This window comes from Podarcis melisellensis (assembly GCF_964234715.1).
Source record: "Podarcis melisellensis genome assembly, chromosome: 6".
Taxonomy (NCBI): Eukaryota; Metazoa; Chordata; class Lepidosauria; order Squamata; family Lacertidae; genus Podarcis; species Podarcis melisellensis.
In genome coordinates, this window is record NC_138538.1 from 54,576,615 (window position 1) to 54,603,270 (window position 26,656).

The window sequence follows — 26,656 nt, forward strand, 5'->3', positions numbered from 1 at the left end:
CCTGCAATACAGAAATCTTTCATCCAGTGTGGGGCTTGAACCAAAGACCCTGAAGAGTATCGTGCTCTACCAAATGAGAGCATCCCCAGGATGAGTGGATTCCTTACTTGGGTAGTCCCTTTAGCTTCAGTCAAACTATTCTGAAGTTGTTATTAAAAAAAAGACAGTGAAATTTACTGAGAGCAGCTAGAGCCTATTCTTAGCACCAAAACCTTATGACACCCTTCAGTTGGTTTAATCACAATGGTGTGGCATGAACATTGCCATTCAAGTATCAAGCATGTCGGAAGAGTGCTGTTAGTTCAAAGGTTAGAGAGTTCCAGTATATTTTCAAGCGGACATGATAAAACAACCAAATGACTGATTCTAAAGGTATGGTCAAAGCAACAGCTGCCAGTGTGGAGTACTAGGACATACACTGTTATGCTTCAAATGTTGTAAAGAATTACTTTTACTGAAATTTTTATTGTCCCCCCCTTTTTGTAAGCCACCCCAAGGTCATATTACAATCAGGTGGTAGATAAATCTTGAAAAATAAACAGACAGAGAAATCAAACTAGGATACACAAGTCAATAAGAACCTGACATTGTGCACTGACAATGAAGTTCATTGTCCTCAAACTGATGGAGATCACAAAAGTTGTCTTCAAACTGGTGGAGCATTGGCTCCTTCAAGTTGCTTATGCCAGACGTAGCTTCCTGAGGGTGGAGCGGTGATGTAGGGCCAGTATGCTAACCTCCAAGCAGGTGGGTCCTTGTTGCCTGCTGAAAGGGAGAGGTGGTAGAGAGGTTGGCTCAGTGCAAGGAGTGCCTGATTGCCTCTGCTGCCACGGTGGCCTCTCTGCATTGCCTGATGTCTCCCTGCTCTCCTGGTAAGTAACCCACCTGCCAGGAAGTTAGCTTAGTGGTTCCACCTCATCCAGCAAGCTGCTGTTGCTTAAACACTTTTTATGCTTAGAGAAGTATCAGAAGACAATTGAAATACAAAAAAGGAGAGCTTGTTGTGCTGTGAACACACTGCCAGCTTTGCCTCGAGCATCTGTGCTGCTATCAGAGGTCAGAATCACTGGGCACCTACCGAGGCCCAGTCCACAGCAGGGCAGCCAACTTCTAACTCCTGGACTGCTGCCCCTGATACTGCTGCCAGTTCATCAGCCTTTCTCTGAGGGAGGGAGCAACAGTGACATCAAGGAGAAGCAGCTTCTACTTGCCTTGCCCTTTGAATGCTGGTGCAAATTGGGCCCTTTGGGAGAGGACAAACAAATGAGCAGTTGTCACTGTGACAAACAAGAAAGGGACCTACTGAGGACATATTGACAAAGGACTCCCCCAAACCTGTCTAGTATCAGCCAGTCAAATACTGTGTCATTTTTGCCCCACTTTCTCTCATGCACACCCATCTCCTGCTGCTGTCCACCTCCTCATCCAGCTGGGAAATAAAGCAATTAGGTGACAAAGATGGGAGTAGTGCAGCCTCCTGCAGTCAGAGGCATTCAGTTGACGGGTGCCCTGCTACCCAGACGGAGGGTGATACCAGTAGCAGCAACTGGGTAAAAGAGTGAGGACTGCCAATGGCAAGTTTGATTGATTCTCTGGGTTGCTAGAGATGGATATTAATGCTAAACAGAGATCTCACAGCGTGTTTACAACACTGTGAGCTTCTTTTTTACATGACAAATGTTTTCCACCTTAAACCTAGAAGATTCATACTGAACCATATTGTCTGATGCATGGGCCTTGAAAGAATCTTGAAATATATTGGAAATGCATTCTATTTTTTTGGGGGGGGGGGACACTATGCTTCCCTGACTCTGAGAATTAATATTTATGGAACAGTTCATTTGCTTAACCCATCCAGTCTTTTTCCCCTTAATTAATTGTTCACGGTAATCCTTTGTCCTCCAGCATCGTATATGTTGCCAGGAGCACACTATAATGTTGAGCTACTGATGGCAGCAGGAGGATCCTGCCTCTTATCCACAGCTGCATCATAATTCTTTATGATACACAATTAATCTTCTGCATAATTGGCTCAAAGCCGGTTGTCCCATGTAAAACCCATCCAGCCAGTCTCTGAATTTCTGGTGTCCCGAAATGTTCACAAACATTTTAACTGCTAAGGGGAAAGTTTCCATCACAGAACATCAGCAAGCAGAACAGATTCTATGAAGGAAGGAATTTCCAGTTCCTTTGGAAATTATGAAGCAAACAATATATATCAGTTTGGCTGGCAAAACTGGACGCAGAAGACTGACAATTCATTGTAGGGGAAAATGTGGGGACACAGGCAGGATGCAGAAAGGTGTGGAAACACATACCTGGAAAGCTTGGAGGAAGGTACCTGAGGAGCAAGGGCCCAGATCGCACGATAGATCAATAAAATGAGACAAACATAGACATTTGAATTTTGAAGCAGGAACCAAATGGGAGAATCAATGGAGAAGGAATGAAGAAATAGTGAGGAGGAGGCAGGGAATTGTAGGAAGGATGAGTTGTTGAAAATGTTGTGTAGGAGGAACAATTCCACACAGTGCTTAGAAACAGAGATAGATGTGCTTTTTGACTGAAGCAGAGCAGATAAATCACACAGATTCATAGGTCTGGAACACTGGGGAGAAAAGAGACCAAAGGAAGGATGAATTTGGTTCCTTGATTTGAAATGACTAGTCAAATAATCTGGTTGCAGATTTGAGTATATGTATGGTGATTTACTTTTTAAAGGGCAAAATTTTCAGAGTATTGCAGGAAAGAGTTCTAAATTTTTGAACTCCATCTGTAACCTAGGCTGGATCTAGACACATCAAAGAAGCATTCCAGTTAAATGCGTTGCAAACTTTGTATGAGAAATCGGGTTAGCAAAAACGGAACTCCACAGCACCATCTGGTGTCACAGTGTTAGAATGCATAAACAAGACATATCAAGCACTTTTTCTTCACCAATGTAGCTCAGTCCCTAGAATGCATATTAATCTGGAGTTTATGAACTAGCAAAGTTCTAAAAGGCATTTGTGTCAGCATAACACTTATAGATACCAGGCTGCCAGCTTACTTGGGAATCTGAAGAAACCATTGGCTGTGAAAAGCACTTGTTACTGATCTTTAACTTAGTAAGATTTAAAAGTGTCTAAATATACAGCTAGTTGCTGAGTTATTAATAGTGGGACTTTCACATTCATTACTGCTATTCCTCACTTTTTGGAGTGTCTAATTAAAGGAGTGATAGAGGAATTGTCATTTGCTGTTAAAACACTGCTGGCTGAGAGGTGTGAAAGTAAAGACTCTTTTCAAACATTTGAAACCCTAATGGATTATGTCTATCAGAAATCTCAAATGCAAATGGAATTACCACTAGTCTTCAGTCATGGCAAACAAAATTAGACTGAATGGAAATTAGGCACTGCAGAATCTACATAGGAATTTTCTCAGAAATGCCACAAAATATATCAATCTAAAAAGCCAAAGCAGCATTTTTCTGGGAAACAGATGCTTTTCTCCGACTTCAGCTAATTTTAAAATATGGAGAGGTTGTTTTTAATTTCAGAGATGGATTCAGACCTTCCAGTTTCAATGTGTACTTGGCAAAAAAAAAAAATCGAGATTTTTTTTTTTTTTAATCTCTACTGGGATTCTGTACAACTGTGCATTGCAGAAAGGATGCGGGTCATTGCTCCCTGCTGATTTTATCTTCCCCACAATGAACATGCAGAATCAGCAAGCTCCTGCCTTCCGTGTGCATGTTTATGCATTGGTCAGGACCAGGTGTCATAGCTGCACGTACACATACCGGAAGCCAGGAGATGGGGGAGTTGTGGAGGGCTTCTTTGTTTGGTTTTTTTAATGTGGCTGAGTGCAGGAGAGAGCCTGCTGATTCTGTATGTTCACTGCTGTGGAGGGGTGGGGGGGAATCAATATGAGAGCTGAGAACGGGTGCAATGGTGTACTGCAAAGTGTAACGTTAAGCTGTTTCTGGATGGAAACAGAGCTGATTTATTCTTAATGACTTCACTTTGCTGACCATCAGGTTTTTGTTTCATTATTCAAAGGCAAACACTGAGCAAGCATTTTCTGAAAGTGCCAAGCACTCTAGAGCAGGAACAAGCAAGCACACTGTGTGTCCTTCGGATGTTTGGTTTATTTATTACACACAATTTGAGGGAACTGTTTGCTCTTGAAATGCATCCAGAGCAGAGCTTTTTTAACAGGCCTCTCCCCACCAAGTTTTGTGCAACTGCTCTTTTTTCTTATAGGCATTTCAGATTTACACAATATCTATGGCGAGATACAAAGACCTTATTTTAGGCGCAAAAAAGCTTGTGAAACTTTCTCTTACACACACACACACACAAAAAAAACACGTGTATCAATTACTTGTAAAATTCTCCTAAGTTTCAACAGCAAATTGACTTGCAGCATGAGGCTCCGTGGTTCAAGATACTCAAATCCAAAGTGCCCTCACATGGGATTCAGGCTCTCATCTCTTAGTATAAGATGCCATGCATCAAGATCTACCCACCTGTTTCTCAGCCTTTCAGAAATGTGTGTTCTGTCAGGCCAACCTAACCAGATATTTGGAGGGGGGCGGGTCTCTTCTTCCCCACTGCTGCAGGCAGAAATGGGCAAGGCTTTTTGCTGCCTGAAGTGAAGGACAGTCAGTACCCCCTGCCACCGCCACATCCTACATATAGAAGGCAACTGGATGGGCAGCTGGATCATATTTCAACATGTGCAGCAGGTGGCGCTGTGGGTTAAAGCCTCAGCACCTAGGACTTGCCGATCGAAAGGTCGGCGGTTCGAATCCCTGCGGCGGGGTGCTCGGTCCCAGCGCCTGCCAACCTAGCAGTTCGAAAGCACCTCCGGGTGCAAGTAGATAAATAGGGACCGCTTACCAGCGGGAAGGTAAACGGCGTTTCCGTGTGCGGCTCTGGCTCGCCAGAGCAGCGATGTCACGCTGGCCACGTGACCCGGAAGTGTCTTCGGACAGCGCTGGCCCCTGGCCTCTTGAGTGAGATGGGCGCACAACCCCAGAGTCTGTCAAGACTGGCCCGTACGGGCAGGGGTACCTTTACCTTTACCTTTAGCAGGACAGTGCCCTCCCCAACACCTGAAGGCAGCAAGGTAGCTGCAGCTTCAGTGGTGCAGAGCAGGCCCCATGGCACACACAGCTCTCTATCCTCCCAACACTTGCTTTGCTCACTGCTTCACCTGACACCTGCTTGCTGCCTACTCAAACACGTTGTGTGAGCAGAGTGGAACATGCACACACACATCGGCTGCTGGAGTGTGTGACCAGAGTTGGCAGGCTCTCTGCCTGCTCACTCGGTCAGGATTTAGGAGCCTTTCAAAGTATTTAACACATTGGGAGAAGGCAACATGGTAAGGTAGCCTGCAAGCCAAATCCAGCAACAAGCATGACTGCCTCTGGGGCTCGGGACCATAGGATTGGCCCAGTGAAGGCATTCCGGAGGACAAGGTCCTCTTATTTGTCTTTGTCCACTTATTCATAAAATTGTTTTATTTTTAAATTACATCGAAAGCACTGCCAGCTAACATAGTTTCCTGAAAGGTGACACTTGCAGCTGAGATACACTCTACATTCCATTTCCACAAACCCCAAAATTCACCATTATGTAGAACATTGAAGACAATGGCAAAGATTTATGTACGACACAGCTTTCCTGTAATTCAAACTCAGATTTCCCAACTGGATTAATTTACGGTGCTGCTATTAGTGTCACTTTTAACTAAGTATGAGCAGAGCAGGATCTTGGGTAATTGAAACTGCATGAGGAAGTTTTATAACTTTGAAAGTGAGATGACACTTTCCTATTATAATATATTTCTGGATGTAGCTTGTGCCCATTAAGATTGATTATGCTAAAATTGCTCCATCAAAATCTGCACAAGTCCTTTTGGAGGCAGCACTAGACACATACTGAATAAAGAATTGTTTTCAAGGAATTATAGATTTGGAAGGGACCAAAAGACAGACTAGACTTGCTTAGAGCAACCCTCCACCACCAATCAAGCAGAATAACCAGACTATTTGTAGATAATCTAACATCTACAAATGATAAGAGTTCTCCTTGCAAAGTTTAGGAATCCATTAGAGAGATGAGGAGCTCACATGTTGGCAATTCCTGCCAACTATGAGCCCAATCATAAATATATTTACATATGTTATAAAAACATGCATGCTTCACACATTGAGCAAAAACTGAAGAGTGCCCAGAAATGTCACTTAGATCAGAATACAGCTGTGAGGTTACAAACTGAGACCAGAAGCATGAAGCATTTGAACCAAGGGCTTAAATAACGGCACTGGTTGTCTGTCAATATAAAGGGGATGTGTAAGTCAGACAATGCAGGTGTTGAGTCAATATTGTAGTTATGCCATTAGATGTTGTGCAGAAACAACAGCAACAACTAACCCCATGTGGTTTCTTTGAGATGTCACTACTGCTCCATTATAATTATGAAGAAGCACCCAATTAGGTCAGGCCTTCAAGAAACGTAACATTTCTTAAATACGCCATATGTACATCTGCTTCCTAACAAAAACATGACCAACAAGTGGCTTGCAATCATAAAACCACACATGTAATCACATATGTAAAAAGACAAGATCATTCACAGACACAATTTATACTCTAGATACCCTATCCTTAGTAGGCAAAGTTAAAGTTCCAAAGTGCACATTGAGCAGCGTCAACGTTAAGGTTCATAATTTGTATTTCAGTTACAACTATGTTTTGTCCTGTTAACATTTGATTTGACCCAGCTCTACAAAATTGAGCTGCGCAGACCTTTTGGAGTTTCACTGGGGAGACCTGTGTTCAAATCCCTGCTAGGCCATAAGGCTCTCTGAAGGTTAACTGGGGCTGATCTCCATATCTCAGCCTAACAAGTCTGTTGTAAAGATAAATGGGGGGGGGGCAGTCTATGCTACTATGGATGCTTTGGGGAAAGGAAGAAATAAAAATATAACAAATCTATAAATACATTCCCTGTTTACCAAGCAAGCTTTCATACAGCCTATATTAAGCCACGGCATACAAAAATTTTAAACCGGGTCTGACTTTGGTGTATTTCCTTGCCTGAAGTAAAGCCCTTCCGCTGGATAGTTTTGGCCAGGTTGAGAAACTACAACTCCCCTCAGCCCCAGTCAGCATGGCTAATGACCAAAGCTGATGGGAACTATAGTACATTGGAAAACCAAAGATTCCCCACGCTTGGAGTAGGTCCTTGGGGTATGCAAAGATCAAGCACTAACTGCAATGCCAACATCCCTTCCCTCCCACCTGTTTTTATTTCACTTCACTTCCACTGGGAAATGCTGTCACCTTAGAAATAAAGGTTCCCCTCTCTATTTCTGCAAAAAAACTCCAATGTGAGCAGAGCAGCTCTCTTGCATTGTTCTCCACATGACTCCTTGTTTTAGTCAGTTATGGCTGTATATACTCTCATTTTCTCTGATTCCGGAAGCTGTTATGTATTTAGGTGGAAAATCTGTCAGCCCATGCTCCTAATAAGAAACGTACACATAGACATGAGCAGGACAGTGGGTGAAAACACTGACCATTATAATGTAGTTAAAATGTTAGTTAATCTGATTTACAGAGCTCGGCAAAATGATTTTGTATGATTTCCCCCCAGCTTAACATTGAAGCATTAATATTTCATTGCCTAGAATTCACTATGATTGTAGTCCTGTTACTGTCTTGCTCAATTTATTGCTTGGGAAAGTTATTTTTAATCTCTTGCAGGAACTAAAAATGCACACTTAGGAAAAGCCCTCCCATTTGGAACTGGCTTGATACATTTCTGATTAAAGCCATGTGAAGATGGATCCTGAAGCACTGTTTATTGGAACAAAATTATACAGTAATTTTCTGCTGCAGCTGAAACTCTAGGCATGACGATATTAGATCACACAATTAGTTTTAATAGGGGGGTGAGAAATATGCCACGGATGGCGGATATGATGTGTAGAGCCACACTAAGTGAGCTTGCTTGAGGCAACTTGCTGACATGGTTACATTGGGTGGTGTCATGGACCGGCTGGACAGAAGAATGGTGGGAGGCACCAGCTGGGGAATGCTGAAGAGAAGAAGACTTAAGAGCCCAGGGACTGGTGGTAGGATGACAATGGGTTTTAGTGGGAATGACCGCTCCCCCCATGAAATGGGGGGGGGCTTTTGCATGGTCACGCACAGCCCCCCAGATCCCAGTGCAGCTCCCAGTAGTTCAGGCTGGCTTCACCCTCCCCAGGCTGGATATCTGGAGGTCTCCGCCTACCTCAGCCAATCACCCAATCCCGCCTGGGAGGCGTAGCCAGGGGATCGGCCAGGTAAGGGGAGGGACTGCCCTGCCCACACAACAGAAGGTGAATCTTACCAGAGGCAACAGGGTTTAGTGAGCAGGGAGAATCTATGGCAGAGATCAGAAGTGGAAGCAGAAGAGAATGGAGGCCAAGAAGCAGAGATGAGTCAAGCTAGTGAAGAAGCAAGGGTGGCTCCCCTTCCTGCTGCAACAAGCTCCCCACTCCTCTGGTCTCCCAGGACCAGGAGAGGTATGAAGTGGTAAGAGCAAAGGCAGACACGATGGTGTAGTCTCTGATTGCGCTGGGGAAAACCCATTAGAGGAGGAGATTTAGGTAGCTGTAGGAAGGCAGTCTCCACAACTTGCCTCACAGAGGCAAGACCTCTTGAAGAAGAGTTGCTGTGTTCATTAGGCCTGGCACTCCCAAGCAGATTCTGTTTCTTCTAATAAAGAGTTAACTTCACTTACTCCATATGATTTATTGCTAGTTCACTCTTGGCAGGTGGCCAGATGCTGTTTGACTCCGACTCCCATCTAGCTAACATGGCCAGGGATGGTGGTGTGTGCGGTCCAACATCTGAGGACCAACGGTTGGGGCAGACTGGTCTAAAGGATTTATCTTATTATGGGAAATTAGCAAAGGAGCTAGAATACAGGCACTCCTGGGTTTTATCATGTTTTCTGTTTTGTAGTGGTCCACCATGCCACCGCTAAATGAGAGTTCAAATCACATGTCAGTCAACAACAAAGATCACCCTGTCACAATCATGCTCTCCTTTTTTTATTTCTGGCAATCATAAACTGTACACGATTGCTACGCTCTTCTTGTGTGGCTCTTTCTGCCTTTGACAACTGCAGAATAAGGAGATAGAGATAAGCTTTCCTCATATAAGGGGGGAAAGGTGGAAACCCTAATTGCAGCATGCACTCGCACACCAATTGTTAACCAACATGTCTGTTGTGTCTTATTGGTGAGGAGAAATTGGAGCTGTGTACAGCTGAGGGTGCAGGGGGCAATTACTTGAGATGCAATCGAGGCCAGGTGCACCACACGGAGTTAATCACTGAACTCAGGTAGATATTTGAATCCTAAATTGGTAGAATGCCAAAATATCATCAATCAATGCTACAACACTGGCAAAATACCATGATTAACCTAGGAATATGAAAATCCTTTAATTGACATACATGAAAAGAATTTGAAAGAAAGGATCAGCCTCCTTGCACACTTTAATTGCTCAGATTGTGTGAACAAAAGATGGCTAATGATGATTAAATCACATTCAAGGGTATACTAATCCAAGATAAGCAGTCTTGACAACATGCACCCAAGATAGCTCATTTGATAGGCCATTGGTAGTAACTTCTATGATTTTTGCATATTTTTAACCAACTAATTCACCTAATCCACTCTGTTAATAATGGATTCCTGGGGGGAGGAGCCATGTTGGCTCTCTGGAGAGTATACACAATAGAGTTTTTTCCTATACTGAGAAAGGGGAAGAGTGAATGGATTGTAAATCTTTGTGCTATTTATTGTTCTGCCAATATGTATCACAGCAATATTGTAATATATGCAGGCACACTTATGGATTTTATTTATGTTCAAAGAAGTCAGTTACTTGCACTTGCTGAGACTCGATAGTCTCATTTTACCATTGGGTCTGCTGAAAACCTCTGGAGAATTAAAATTCTCATTAAGTCCACGGGAAAGCAGAATTTAATCAAATGCATTCTAAAGCTCACTGTTAAAAAATATGCAACTATAAATTGAATTTCTGTTAGTAGCTGGCACAGCTCTTCAGCAACAGCTAAAGTCTTTTTTTATTTATTATACTATGAATGCAAAACAGATAAAATTAAATCCTACATCATCAGTAGCTCCAATCTCGATACATTACTTACTAGTGAAACTTTTCTGCAGTACCTACAAAAAAAACACCATCATGTGTCATCTTTCCAAGCCTTAAGGAACATCCTAATCTGAAATTGAAAGATAAATATTGCAGTTATGAGTCTTTCTGTCATGACTCAAATAATTTTAAAATTGCTGAGATGTATTCCTCTAACAATGGTAAAATGGGTCTAATGCAGGATAAAATGGCAGTTTTAGTCTCAGTAATTTTGATAGCAGCTTGTAATTTTCATGTACTTGTTACATTTCTCAGATCGGCAAAGATTACAAGAGAACACTTTCTCATAAGGGAAAAAATATCCCATTTTACCGCTCATATTCTTTACACACAGTATACTTCAGCTTTGAGAACGATGAGGACTTTTTTGAGTGTGGTGTTTGATCCTATAAATATAACATTGGACCATTTGGCACTGGAACAGATTGCATGAAATTAAGATGTTGTTAGGAACCACCTGGCCAGTTCTAAACCAACCTGAACTGGGATTTTTTTGTTTACATTGGTAGTTTCTTAAAAAATCAGCCTTAGCGCTATTTACAATTTGTACGTAACTTAATTAAGTTCTGCAAATGAGTTCTGTATTGGAAAGTGACAAATTCTGTTCTCCCAATTAATAGTGCTTACTGCGTTCCTTTGTACCAAGAGCTGCATTCTCCTCAGGATTCTGCATGGTAAATGTCACAATGATTCCTGTTTTGTCTCTCGCAGAGGTTATTTCAACTTTTACAGGTGAACAAAAAGATATGCAATACTTTTTTGCTTATCGTGAATGGGAAACCTGCACTTGGTGTACTTCTAGCTGTCACACCACTGTTAATAGCAGAAGAGCTTTGGAGAAGTGGCCTACTTCATATTAACCCTGATGGAACAATTGTCATTCTCAGGACTAGTTACTTGTGCAGTGATCCCAAGCAAAATTCCCAAGAAGTAGTAAGTGCTACTTGGTGGCCCCTCCCTTCCAAGCACATCTGTTCAGGGTTTGGGTCCACCACCCAACCCAAGGCCGGAATCATACAGCTCCTGGGAAAATACAGTTTGCTCCCTTTTCCAAAGAATGACACATTTTCAAATAACTAGGTGCCTTAAGCCTTGTTCAGATGTTTTTCCTTGTAAGCAGCAGGAAAAGAACTCAAGAAGGTGCCAAAGTAAGTAGAAATACAGTGTAAAACCATTTCTCACACACGTTCAAGAACCGGGCTTACAACCAGGTAAACAGGTAGAGGATTGCAGCCCAAGATTCTAAGCGTTGTAGCAATAGCCAACAGCATATTCACATGTGGAGTTCACTCAGAAGCCCCTGTTTTCAATCTATTAGTGTTATAGTTCATTTCTTTTTCATATTAGCAAATCACCAGCTTACAAACTATTTAAAATTCAAAGTGGAGGAAGCTTAAAAAATACAACTGAAGTTTTTCGCTGCTTTGCATAAAACTTTGGAGACACTGAGAAAAGGCTATCCATGACCCTAATATATAAAGAGGATTATTAATGTCCCACATTTTTGGTTCCCTGCTATTAATTTAAGACCAGATCACTAGATTTGGTGCCCCAGTTAACAGGACCATGTTACTGAGATAATAGTGAATTATTTTTATCCTGCCTCCCCCCCCCCTTTATTTAAACTCTCTGAATGTGAAGCAATGGGGATAAACCCAACCATGCTGTCCTTATGGAGAGAATGAAACCATCACATAACAGTTCCTGCACATAGTTTTCTGTCAAGGCTGTCCCTTGTTGCCATTGTAATAGTCATCGGCAGTGCAGTCCAGTAAACATTGCTCCCAAGTAACCTGAACAGAAATCGGGTAGAGAGATAGGTATAGGATGTGTGTGTGTGTGTGTGTGTGTGTGTGTGTGTGTGTGTGTAGATGTGCAGACCTTCCATGTGTCCCTATTTTCCAGAAGCCATCCTGATTTCTGATTTGATCCTGGAATGTCCTGCTTTTCCTTAGGATGTCCCTAATTTCATCGAGAAATATTGGAGGGTATGGAGTTATGCGACCCTTGAGCCAAGGAGATAAATAACTATACAACCTTTAGTAGACATCTGAAGACAGCCCTGTATAGGAAAGCTTTTAGTGCTTAATGTTTTATTATGTTTTTATATATGCTGGAAGCTGCCCAGAGTGGCTGGAGCAACCCAGTTAGAAGGGCGGGGTGGTGGTGTTGTTGAATAGAATGTACCCATTTTCATCAGGAAAATGTTGGGTGGGTAGAGGCGAGTGCTGCAGAACATAACTTGCTTTCTATATTGCATCCTTGGTAATCTGTGTGGCCTCCTATGTAACAAACTGTGCTGTAGCTAGTTACACTTCTTAGTTTATTTCCCATTTTGGGAAATATTTTGTTATTCTTTGTAAACAAATGTTAAATTTACTAAATTTACTAATCACAGCCCTTTATTGGGGAAATCTGGTAGTGTCAAAATTCTCTACTAAACAGAAAATAAGGACTAACTCACATATTTAATTCTAAGACTTACGGTGTATAGAGATGTCTGCTCAGAAGTAAGCCCCACTGAGTTCTGTTTGAGCTTACTCCTGGATGTGTATAGGATTGTAGTCTTATTTCTTTTGTCATCCTGGACCAAATGTGGAAGCAATGGTTTGAATATCTCAGCATGGTCATGCAACACTGATTTATTGCAGTGCTAGACACAATATTTTTGAAGTGTTTGCACTATTAAGGGTTGGACTCAGGATGAAACATTCAGACAATTGCATTACTACCTCACCTTTAAATTCTGAGTTGACATAAAGAGTCACTTTAATTGCCAAATGGAAAACACGGCTCAAAAGTGGTTATATGAATGGCTCTCACTGTTACAGAGACACTTTGTGTGCTGATTCAGGTGATGTTTTCAAGAATGTAGTGAAACAATTTGCTTGCATTATGTTCTATCAGGACAGAAACCCATTTTAAAAAGCAAACAACACAGCACAGAAACTCTGAACTGTTGTCTGCCCACCTAATGAAGGAAACAAGTCTTTCGCACATGTAATTAGAATTAAAATGTCTGTGCCAACTTTCACAGTCTAGCCATTGCAGCTTGTCCTACCCCATCTTTCCTGTTTTAATGCTTTAAGGAATACATTTTAATCCCTAGAAATACATTTTAATCCCTAGCAATCAGAATATATGTCAAGAGAAGATATCATTGACCAGAATTCACACCTTAAGGAAATGTACTCTATGTTGGACTGAAGAGAGCATCCCCATTGTTCAACATAAATTATCATTCATGCATAGTATTTATTTTTAATTTAAAATCTAAAACAGTGAATAATTAAGTACCACAGAGAATACTAATATGCTGAACAAAGTGGTGCTAAATGGGACTTCTTCTGCAAGCTTTTGGTGAGCCTCTTCCCATTACTATAAAAAGAGGTTCTACCGGGTATTTGCATAGTACATTGGGTAAGCGGCATTAACACAAAATGAAGTGATTTTTATTTATTAATAGTTTTCCCTTCAAATCCAATAAGTTTCCTGAATTTGTGAAACATTAAAATGCAAAATGCACAAAACAAAAACAATATTAATGAAAACTTTGAATTATTAAAATGTACGGTCACTAATTATTGATCTGATGCTGTTCTATATAAAGGCAACATGCTTGACTGCACAGAAATATTTGAAGATCATTAATATACATGTGTTTATTTTGCTGAGCCTAAATTGGAAGTGGTAGATTATTCCTATTGTCTAACAAATTAGGAAGTGTGACAGTTACTGCCATGCAGGCATGATGTACAATTTCTTTCCCCATCTACTTATTAATTTCTGTCAAATTAAAACTAAAATACCATTGCAAACCTTGAAGAGCAATAATATGAAAACTAAATGTGAATAGCTATTAGGAAAACATACTACTTCTGATTGCTCCAGGCAAACACACACAGAGAGGAAAGGAGCAAGAAAGAAAACTAAACTCTGTATTTGTATAAGTAAAGGGGGGTGCTCTTTGAGGAGCTGCTGCCAGATCAAACTTAAAACCTTGTCAAAACAACATTTATACTGTGGGGAAATTCTGAAATCTTAGTCCATCCTCCTCCCCTTTCAGGTCTCCCCTTAAAACAAAAACCAAAGTGAAATTCAGTTCACTATAGAATTGCCAATGCATGGTTTCACTCCGAGGACAGATTAATAATTTCTTATCTTGTTTCAGCTGAATTTCATGACCAAGATATCCTGTAATTTTACACCTCCTCATGATGACCTTTCTACTGTACTTATTTCACCAAATATCACTGGCAACATTTTTTCCATTCCAGCAACCTTCAGGATACATGGATCTCGATATTACTTTGGAACGGCTACACTATGAAGCCCTCCGTAAATAATTGATGACATGTAGCTCATTCATTGTGAAATTCTGAAGAGTCTTAATACTGGCAGAGAGCATTCATCTTTAATGCATTTTGTATAACTCAAAGTTAACCTTTAGAGAAGGTACATGCTTCCTTTCTATGAATCCCCAAATCAGCTTTTCTAATCTTACACTGGATAATCACATATATCTCTCAGAGCAATAGCTGAGCTCACGCTGTGAGTTTGACTTCCAAATATAAAGCGTTACAACAAAATGCATTTTTGGTGTAAGCTGAAAGAACCTGGCAACTGGTCCCAAAAATCCTTTGTTAACGCTTCAAGAATGCATTTCTGCTACAGTGACATCGGCTAAGCTTTTATTCCCTGGGCAGCTCCATTCTTGGTTACTGTGAAGAGCAGTTTATTAGCAGGCATTTATCCTACTACCATCACAATATTTCACTAAATATCTGAATTGATAGAAATGCCATCAAACATTGCAGACTTACCCAGCCAATGAAGTTATCAGGTCCTCATGACTGACCACTGAACAAACCAAACAAAATGGCTGAAGCATATCCATGGAAAGGCAAAATCTAGTTGACCTATACAGCTGTTCAATCAGGTCACATGATTCCATATTAGCCAGAAATAAGTTAGAAAGATCTTAATTGTTGCAAACAGGCTTTGTGGACTGGTCAAAATACTGTTTGTAACACTCATCATTTGCAGCAATGTCACACAAACAAATCAAGAACAAAAATTGCATTGCTCCAGTAAGCATACATAGCTTACATAGCCACACGTATAACACAAATATTTGCAGCATGTTATCAAGGAATTAAGCATTCAAAGGAAATTCTGGAAATCCATGTACTCATTTCACAGACAGGAAACACTGGAGCTGAGAATTTCAAGTCTGAAGGACAATCGATCAGTACTGAGGAACTCAAAACCTATGTAAAGAAGAACTGAACCAAGTTGCAAGCTTCAGGTCAAGCAATCCATGGAGAGAAGTGAAAGCCCATGCAAATATCTTATTCCTCTATTCATTCCCTCTTTCTCTCACACACATTACATGCAAACACACGCATCCCACTTCACACTTGCTCACGGTTGTGTCCCATTAACCATGGTTTGTCAGTTTGGACAACATGACAGGTGGTGGTTAAGCAAAAATGGGAGTAAAAACTTCTGAATGTCTTGTGGTATTGTTAGAAGCAGAGTGTGGTGTTTGCCTCCTCGGATTGGTCATAAGGAAAGGGTTAAAATGGGTGTGATGTGATTGGCCAGTGAGAATGCATGGGGGGAATAAAAGTTGAGTTGAGTTGAGTTGAGTTGAGGTTTGGGAGTTGAAGAAGGAAGAGGGAGGTTTAGGTGTGGGTTGGTAGAGTTGTATTGTGAGAGAGTGAGAGGAATTGTTAGGTGGAGTCAGATAGATAGTTGGAATAATCAGTTTGGAGTTGTCAGGAACTATGATTAAGAAACTGTCAAGAAAAACTAACTGAAACCATAAGCTTGTTCCTGCATTTAAAAATAAACTTGATTATTTGTTTATGTTAACAACTGACTGGACTCCATGTGTCCCCATGAGATACGGGGTGGTGGCAGTGGAAAAAGCAATCGCAGTGGCAGCACAGGGTCAATAGACCGTCAAACATCCAGGGGCCTGTGTGTGATCGCCACAAAGAGTTTGAGATCTGTTGCAGCTTGTTCATGCCATGTTAATTTACCATTTAGTGTGGTGTCTGAATGCACACTTTTACACAGAGAGACAGACAGACATATGCCACACACATTTACTCTTGTATGTATACAGTGGTACCTTGAGTTACAAATGCCTCAGGTTACAAACTCCGCTAACCTGGAAGAGTTACCTCGAATTGAGAACTTTGCCCCAGGATGAGAAGGGAAATCGTGTGCCAGGGGCGCAGTGGCAGCAAGAGGCCCCATTAGTGAAAGCATGCCTCTAGTTAAGAACAGTTTCAGGTTAAGAACAGACCTCCGGAACAAATTAAGTCCGTAACTAGAGGTACCACTGTATATACTTTGTCATGTGTGAGAAGGACAGTGTCTGGAGCAGAGCTGCCCAGTTTCCTCTGCTTTTCAGCAACTCACCACTTATCCTCTTGAAAGCCCCATATGAAACTCTATGCCAGTGCAACTCAACCACCTCTCCACAGTGCAGAGTTTCTACTGCAGCACCAGTTCTACTTACCACCATTTGGGGGCATGCAAATGGCTACCCCAAGAAGCCATCAAGCCAGCCAGCCACGGCTCAGGATAATGGCTATTATCAGGTACAGAAACTATTTCAAACTTTGCACATATATCAATGAACACACAGACATGCTTCATTCCTGCTATTTATCTCTCAGCTCATTTTTCTAGAGACTTTTCATATTAGTAAGCAATGTCCTAAATTTCAGTTGGCTCACTTCATTGCACTTGCTCATCACATGTGTACTGAGAGTCTTTGTCTGCCTGGGTTTTATTGCAAATACATGCTATTATTTGACCACAAAGGGTATACTCTGCAGGTTAAAATAATAATCATGTAGTATAAAATAAATACGAATAATGGTAGTAAATGTCTGTAGGTAAAAATATTCCTGATCAATTGCCTATGCTTTTTTAAAGCTAGAGATGCAGGAAGTATAAACAAGGCACGAGTGAAAAAGCATGCTGCATTTTTAACATTTCCCCTAAGCAGGCACAAAACACTGCATCCGCTAATATTGTCTTCTAGACCTTGTTTTTTTTTATATTTTCTTTTATTTATTGAGACCACTTCTTAGTCATCTTTTCAATTGAGCGGGTGCTCAATGCAGTGTAGAAAACAATTTAAGATCCAAAATTTGAGGACATTTGGCTCAAATTCCAGAATAGCTGTTGGGAGTATTGAGTGAAGGTGTATGGCGGGTGGCTACATAGCAAAGTGTTTGCAGGATTTCTGTTCAATGAACAACAAGTTAATCAAACTTGCAAACATGCATTTTTAAACTTCTTTTATTGAGTGTCAAATGAAAGCTGGATGAACGCTGAAGCTATCTCAGCAAATGACAACGTAATCAATAGACTTTCTTTCTCCTCCCTTATTTACTGCAGCTTTTTCTCAGACAAAAGATTTCCAGAGCAGCTGACAAATATTAAAAAGAAACAAAGGAAAGAGATGGTGACAAATACCTAAGAAGCTGAGAAAAGGGCCTATGGTGATGATTTTAACACTTTATTCATTATTAACATTATTAATATTTGTAATTCCTCCAAAGATCTCAGGGTGGTTCCCAGCATTAAAATACAGAATAAAACCACAAAGTATATAATAAAAACAAGGACAGAAATAAAACAAACTACTTCTCAGTAGTAGAGCGCAGCCTGTGGAATGCCCTCCCATCAGATGTCAAAGAGATAAACCACTATACAACTTTCAGAAGAAATCTGAAGGTAGCCCTGTATCAGGAAGTTTGTTATGTCTGGTGGTTCATTATGTTTTTTATAGTCTGTTGGAAGCTGCCTGGAGTGGCTGGGGCAGATGGGCAGGGTATAAGTAATAGAAAATAATCATTAATATTATTATCACACCTCCCACAAATATATTTATAAGGACACAGACTATTAATTAGCCCAAGGCCTGGTTGAAGAGTAACACTTTTTTCTTGGTGCCTAAAGATGTATATTGACAAACCTCCCTGAGGAGGGCATTCCACAACTGGGGAGCCACTGCAGAAAAGGCCCCCTCTCATGTTGCCACCCTCTGGACCTCTCGTGGAGGATGCATACAAAGAAGGACCTCAGATTGTGATTATAGGGTCTGGATCAGTTTATATGGGAAGAGACGGTCATTGAGGTATAGTGGTCCTGAGTCATTTAAGGCTCTATAGGTCAAAAACAGCCTTTTGAGTTGGGACCAGAAAAAAAATTGGTTTAATATGTTCAAACCAACTTGCCCAGCTGAGCAACCTGGCTGCCAAATTCTGTACCAGCTGAAGTTTCTGAACCATCCTCAGAGGCAGCTCTACATATAATGCATTGCAGTAATCTAATTTAGAGGTTAAGGGACGCGAGTGGCGCTGTGGTCTAAACCACTGAGCCTCTTGGGCTTGCCGATCAGAAGGTTGGCGGTTCGAATCCCCGAGATGGGGTGAGCTCCCGTTGCTCGGTCCCAGCTCCTGTCAACCTAGAAGTTTGAAAGCACATCAAAGTGCAAGTAGATAAGTAGCTACCGCTCCAGCGGGAATGTAAATGGTTTCGGTGTTCCATTGCACCAGAAGCGGCTTAGTCATGCTGGCCACATGACCTGGAAAAACTGTCTGCAGACAAACACCGGCTCCCTTGGGTCCTTTACCTTTTACCTTGTTTAATTTAGAGGTTACCAGAGCATAGACAAAAGAAGTTAGGCCATCCTTATCCAGATGGGGCACAGCTGGGCCACCAACCTAAGCTGGTGAAAGGCACTCTGCGCCACTGAGGCTACCTGAGCCTCAAACGACAACAAAGGATCCAGAAATACCCCATCAAGAGCAGGCGGCCTCCCAGGTCTCAAGCTATTTACAGCTTTAAAGGGCTATTTAGGACTTTAACCAACATTTGTGTTCAAAAATGCAGTGGTAGTCAATGTTTTAGTTTCAGGACTGATGAGATATGTTTCCTTCAACTGGTCCCAGTGTGTGATCTTGCCTTTGCACTTTGTCTCATTCAAGGGGTCTTCAAAGATAGCCCACAAACAATGCATTACAGTAATCTAAATTAAATTAAAATTAACTATTGCCAGAGCATGTGCCTTAGCATTCTCTATTCAGAAACTGTATCAGGTGACTGATACTAGTGAAGGTATATCATGCCATTGAAACCACTTGACTTCCCAGATAAGGCTAAATCAAAAGGACCCGCAATCCATGAGCTTGATCTTTGAGTCCTGCCTAGGATAGGCTGAACACCAGTTTTCAAATCAGACAAACCACTCAATAACAATAGCTCAATCTTTTATAGTGCAAGCTTCAGTTCCTTGGCCCTGTTCCAGCCCATTACTGCTTCCAAACACAAACTTAGCATCTCACTTGAAGCAGACAAAAAGAGAGATGGAACAGAGTAACATCAGTTTAACACTGCTTCACCTAAAATTCCCCAGATGACCTCAGAGCCATTTCATGTAGACAGTAAAACAGCTTACAAGACAAAACAGTCTGATGGCACGCCACAGCATAAGAGTCATGGGATCAAATCACTGAGCTAGTAGTCCTTATGGAAATGACTGTTTAGATAATAGTGTGATGGCTGGAGCACAGTGTCCCCAATTCCCATCCTGGACAGTCCCCAACTCTGCTGATTGTGCAAGGTTTTAAATCACTCAGGGTGGCTCCCCACTTCAGAATTTGGCCTTGTGGAGAGCTCTAACCCGGAGAGTGACAACATAACTTCTCCTCAGTGTTTGTTTACACACCAGAAGACTGAATACCCACCAATGGAGGTTAGGTACCATACATATCTGAGTCTCATGACCTCTGGCAGCATCGTTTACTTACTTTCTGGGCTGGCTGAAGTGCCCATTAGCAATGCAATTATCAAAGCACAGTTATTCAATGTATCCCCACAGACAGAAGGCATCAAAGGCCATACAAATTAGACTTCACTCTGTGGCATCAAGGGTATTATTTTGTTTTGCTGAATGTTCTTTGGTGTTTTAGAGTATTTCTTACCTGTTACATCTTGTTAGCTCCATGCCCAATCCTCTACCACTGTCTCCATGGAAAGGAGGGTATGCTCTTCAACTTGATGGGTCATCAGCAATTATCCAGGCTTGCTATGCTTACGTGCTAAGCCTCAGTTCACTCTAGAAAGGCCTAACCACCACTATCCCTCTTCTGTGAGAGAGGGAACAATGGTATGTCAGGCTAAGATTCAATCCAGTTATGCCAGACACCAGGCCCAGTTTTAGTCCTAGGGCACTTTAAGGTAGAAGGAGAGCACTTTGCCATTCTAGAATATCCCAGAAGGAATCCCCTCCCCCCCCCCAAAAAAAAATCAGTAAGGTAAAAATAATTACAAACATTCAAAAAATGTTGCTGAAATTTAAAATGTCATATTCAATGACAGTTGTTGGGATGCAATGGGACTAGATTTGATTTTTACACCTCTTTCCCCCTGCCCTCTAAAAAGTACAACGTTCATTGAATTCTAAGAGGATAAAATTGCAGTATTTATTTATGGAATCTTATTCTGCCTTATCCCTGAAGTCTCGGGACATATAACATTAAGAACACAATCAAAATGCTAGTAGTAAGCTGTGGCAGTGGTTGTATATATTTAAAAATGTATAGCTTGTGTGGTTCCTTAGAGACAAATGTCATATTATAAGGCAGTAAGATTTCATATACGTTGAGTCTACTTCATTGGATGTCAGAAAATGGAGTTATAGCAACAAGGCTATAGAAACAGTCACTCGATTTCTGGTAAACAGATGAGGTAGGCTGCAGTCTGCTTGTGGGCTCCCCATAGGTATCTGGCTGGCCACTGTGGGGAAAAGATCCTGAATTGGATGGACCTTTGGTCTGATCCAGCAGAGCTGCTCTTGTGTTCTTATGTTCTAATTTAAAACAAAAACCTAAATTTCCCCCCTTACAATAAAAAAAAATTAAGTCTCAAATGTGCCTCATGACTCACACATTCAGAACAAAAATCTTAAAATGCTGCTTAAAAAAAACAACTACTAGCACAATTCCCTTCTCATTATTGTTCATAAAGTGAATAAAATAATCTTATATCACTTAGGGGATATACTCTCCTATACCACAAAGTTAAACTGGTGTGTAGAACAATCCTGTCCAGGTTTACATGCCAACCAATTCCACTGTGTTCAGTGGGGCTTACTCCTTAATAAGAGCTGGTTTGCTTGATACAATAATGCAAACTATGGTTTACTGGTACCGTGAGAAGAGCTTATTGCTGCTTTGTTCCTCTCTGGTCACTTTCACTCCTGTACCACATTGAACTCAGTGTTGACTGAACCCAGGCTTGTGATTGAGGTCTCTTCTCATGTGCTGTGAGCTGTAGCCAAGGTTTGTTCTTGGCTACAGCTTGCAGTTAGTGAGAAGAGAGCTTAACCACAAGTCCCAGTTCAGAAGACATGCTAAGCCAACTTTTGCTCAGAACAGCACAGCAGTAAAAAGAAGCAGGGAGGAGCAAAGGCTTCAGGTTCACATAATCTTATTAAGCCATCGTTTCGCTCACCACACCGTGCAAACCAACTCCAAGATTTTTTAGGACCAAAGCCTTTATAACCATTCAATCTCCACAGGCAACTCTGGGAACTGCAGGTCTACTCAGAAGCAAGTCCCATCAGGTTCACTGGGACTTACAAGCAAGTGTGTGTAGGACTGCTACCTTGCAGACATATACATCTATTATATTTCTCTCTGCATTGTAGAATTATAGAAGTCACTTCCTATTTTTGGAAATGCAATAAAATAGGAAATGGGTGGAACGTCATTCAATACTACACATGCATTGTATGTTCTTCTGGTAAAGCATTTGATTCTATTATCTGCATTAGGAGAAGATTAAAACTGCACTAATTTGTGACATGGGAGAGGTTCCCAGTAAAAGCTTCCATAATACATTTATGGCATATCTTCTACTCACTCTAATGTGCCATCTAGCCATGAGACCCCATTAAGCCCTTGAAAGCTTAAATGCCCATGAATTTGATTAGAAGGGGAGAATCGTTTTCGTTTGTAACAAGAAAAGGGGTTTGTACATATGTCTCTTTAATAGGATTTTCTTTGGAACTAATCAGATAGCAACTTGTTATTAAAGGTTAAGATCATTTTTCCAAGAAGTATGTGTACTAACAGCATCTGAAATTTCAACATCAGTTGCATCGTTCCATCCCCTGCTTTGGTTTACACATGACTATATTAGATTTGCTGATGATATAATGAAATGACACTGCAGTGGCTAGAATGAAGGAGGGTGCAGCTGTTTTATTACAGAATATTCTTGGTGCCTTAAATGGACAGATTTAGACAGTCTAATAGACTGGAAACATTAGACAGGAAATTTTAAATACCTTTGTGGATCTCTTTCCTCTTTTTTTAAAAAAGCTGCTTTAGCATCAGCTCACCTGGTACTTACATTTTCTGTTTAGATTACAAATTTTCTATTCCTGCCAGTAAGAATCTTTAGGAGTTTGATTCCCATACACTATTTTGTGCTGAGCAAGTCTCCTTCATCGATTCAGGCCCTGTAACCATGGCCTCTTATGAACACTATTGACTGCAACAATCTCAGACTACCCAGCCAGGATTGCTTGTTATTATGAAGTGCAGTTGTTTCTTGTCAGCACTACACATCTTGAGCACGGACCCTCGCTCTGCTGCTGTGGCACCCTGTACCATTCAACCGTGAATTAACAAAGGTGACCTTGTGGCAGATAGGAACTGCAATACTTTTGATTTGAGTTGGTTTATTAAACTTGCATCATACCCTTTTGATCTGATTGACTTGTAATAAGTACAAACCTTGCAAACTCATTAAGAGGGCCTTGGCTACACGAGTCCCTCAGCCACCCAGTGCTTCTACTGTGCCTTTTTATGTCTTCTGCATCTATGCTTGCTTGCACGATTACCACACCCAAGATTCTGCCTGCCCTGTATTGTTGTTTCTTCATCTTGCCAGTTTTGGCTAGACCACCTGTCTTTAGATGGGTTTGTGGCACCTTGCTCTGTGTTTTTGGCCTTTTCTATTGACACTTCTTTCAGCACTTGGTATTTGGTGGTGGTTTTGATAAGTGCATTTAGGCACGTGCATGAAGGAGTGCATTCGGCTTATCCTTCCCTTGCTATATGAGAATATGGAATAGCCCCTTGATGCCAAAATAATATGTGATATTTGAATGTGTTTGTTACAATTCCTTTCTCTATACATGTGTTATGGTTAGAACATATCGGGCTTTTTCAGCTACTGCCATTATGGTTTTGATTACGGGGGCACCTTAGCTGGAGGAGGGGAAAGTCAGTTGGGGAGCATAAGAAGGAAGGAGACATAAGCTCATACATAGATGAACCCGAAAAGAAAGGGATCAAGAGCTGAGCTTATCGAACTATGTAAAAAGTTTGACCATCACATCAAGCTGGAATATCAATCTATCAGAGGTTACTAGAGAGAACTTCAAAACTACTATGCAGTGGAGAGTCTATGTAGTACCAATTTGCCATGAATTGTGCATTTGAATCCGCTTTGCTTATTTCTTTTCTGCTGCGGCAGTATTCACAATGATTCACTCATTGTTTCAGCCACTTAAATTATGCTGGTTATAACTATGCTTATCTCGTTTCAAAAACAGATGTAGCTTGCGCTTACTAAGAAAATTAATATCTACATCACACACCAAATGCTGCAAATCTACAAATCCATAAAAGCATAGGGTAGAATGAGGAAACAAATTCAGAACCATCTTGGGTGATTTAGGCTGCAATCCTATGCACGCTTACCTGGCGGCAACAACAGGTGTCAATCTGCATCATAATGCTTATCTGCATAGGGAATGTGAATTTCCTTTCAGGGGTCTTTGTAGCTAAAACTGGATTGAATCTCTATACATTCTGATAGTAAGAGCTGTTTGGCAGTGGAACAGACGAGGTGGTGGGCTCTCCTTCCTTGGAGGTTTTTAACAGAGGTTGGGTGACCATCTGTCATGGATGCTTTAGCTGAGATTCCTGCATTGCAGGGGGTTGGACAACATGACCCTTGGGGTCCCTTCCAACTCTATAATTCTGTGATTCCCCATGTATCCACAAATGACTATGTCCCTAGAAGCACTGCTATCTAAAATTTTATATTAATGTTTTAGATGTCCCAGCCATTTGGATGAATGAAATTGCACACTTTTATAATTGCCACAGAGATTACAGCTGGATTTTGTTGGTTTTGTTCCATAAACTAGCAGCAGAATGATCAGAATTCCCACATCTAATTGATGGAGAGGCTATGGACTCTGCATTGGTGTAAAGTGAAATTGTTAATGAGAAATTAGGGCTGCAGTCCTATATACACTTTCCTAGGAGTAAATCCAACTGAACTCACTTGGGCTTACTTCCAAGCAACCATGCATAGGATTGTACTGTTAGGGAATCTGTACTGAGGAAAAAAGATATAGGAGCTATTAATACTGAAAAAATGTATTGTTTAATTAGCAAATGCTAATTGCACAATGGAATATTCAGTGCAAGAGCAAAATATCATGTGGTAAGAGAAGATAGCAAAGTATTCTTATGCTGAAAAGGTATGATAGACAAAAAACACAAAACATGATAAAAAGGGAAGCATGATTGTTCTTTCAAGCAGCAAAATGCTATTACCTGACAAAAATAAATGAAGGCTATTTTTCTTTCTACTCTGTATAAGGCATCTGTAATATGCTCTTGTTTCATTTCCTATTTGCATATGAGTTCAAAAAGAAATATATTATAATTTGGACAATTCAGCTGGATAAATCAAGAAATTCAGTGAAGTAGGGGGGAAATCTACTCAGAATGGATACACTCTTATAGGAAGGATGTGGAAGATGCACAAATAGCATAAGAAAAATACTACAGCAAACAAGCAGAGTATAGTACGCATTTCCTTGTTACCAAAATGGAATTCCAATAACTTCAGCAAATCATTTTTACAAGCAAGGATGTTGGACTCAAAGTGCCATGAGCCTCAGCCAACATGGCCAATGGTCAGGAGTGATGGGCAACGCCAGATTATCCATGGTGTAACTGGAGCAATTTCACAAGGACCCATGTCTACAAGGGGGCCTGGAACCTCAACTTTCTTTCTTTCTTTTCTTTTTTAAAAAGGAATTTAGCCCTGCTAGATGGCAAGTTTTGAATTAAAATGTTCAGGATGCCAATCTGACCAGAGATAAGATTTTTCTCAAGTCCAGGACACAAGTTTCATCTTACTCTGTGGTTTCATAAATTGGAATAGCCTATAGCTCATAATTCAAGACACTGACTCTAATGGGTAGGTGAGGAGCAGAACTTAGACCAAGTGTCCATCTCCCACTTTTTGTGGGATATTTCCAGCCTCAAATAACTCTAGTTAATGTATGATGGAGTTAAGACCATAGAGTAAACTGTCCTGCCAGGCTTAGCTAGGTCATACCCTCTCACCTTGGGAGGAAAGGTTGCTCCTGTATGGAAAAGCACATGAACTTGACCTTTGAAGAATTTGTAAGTAAACCATTTTTAACTTATCAAATGTGTGGTCTCTTTCTATGCTAAGGCTGGTGGGAAACTTTGGAAGCGATGTAGAAGGGGATATTTTAAAGGTCAAACAGCCTATATTTCCATGCTTTACTTTGCTGCATGTTTTGTGATTTTAAATCTCTGCTGGGGCTCTCTCACCAAAGTCCTTGCCAGAAATTCTCTTTTTCTTTTTTTAACCAAATACACAAAACCATCACTTTTTACCCTAAGAGAAAATGTATTTATTTTTCAAGTAACAAAAATGTCATGAGAAAGAAGACATGCCATTTTCTGTGCTATGTGCAAACAGAGGTATTGCCATTGGAAGAGTTCACTAGAGCTTAACCAGAAAGACAGGTATGTGTTATTAAAGCTGCTAGCTGATTATTCTTTTGTTGTTAGGCAAATCTGGGCCCTTCCCTAGAAAGCTGATTTGGCACATGCTTCGTCCAGGACACTCTGATGAAAAGAAAAGTCTAAAAGTGTGTAGGGCTTCCCCAAGAGAATTGAACAAAATGTGGGTGGCGCTGTGGGTTAAACCACAGAGCCTAGGACTTGCCGATCAGAAGGTCAGCAGCTCGAATCCCCATGATGGGGTGAGTTCCCGTTGCTCGGTCCCTGCTCCTGCCAACCTAGCAGTTCAAAAGCATGTCAAAGTGCAAGTAGATAAATAGGTACTGCTCCGGTGGGAAGGTAAACAGCGTTTCCGTGCACTGCTCTGGTTTGCCAGAAGCGGCTTAGTCATGCTGGCCACATGACCCGGAAGCTGTACGCCAGCTCCCTCGGCCAATAAAGTGAGATGAGCGCCGCAACCCCAGAGTCGGTCACAACTGGACCTAATGGTCTGGGGTCCCTTTACCTTTACCTTTACCTATA

General features: G+C 41.1%; 1 long non-coding RNA gene across 4 annotated transcripts in view; it reads right to left on the reverse strand.

Annotated features, from left to right (window-relative positions):
• LOC309371423 overlaps positions 1-26,656 on the reverse strand; it is a 90,892-nt gene that overhangs the window by 13,871 nt on the left and 50,365 nt on the right. The window contains exon 3 of one of the 4 annotated variants that reach the window (XR_014169095.1): positions 10,225-10,302. The exons of the other annotated variants lie outside the window; for them this stretch is intronic. This is a non-coding gene — a long non-coding RNA (uncharacterized lncRNA). The remainder of the gene's footprint in view (positions 1-10,224; positions 10,303-26,656) is intronic. 4 annotated transcript variants of the gene reach the window in all.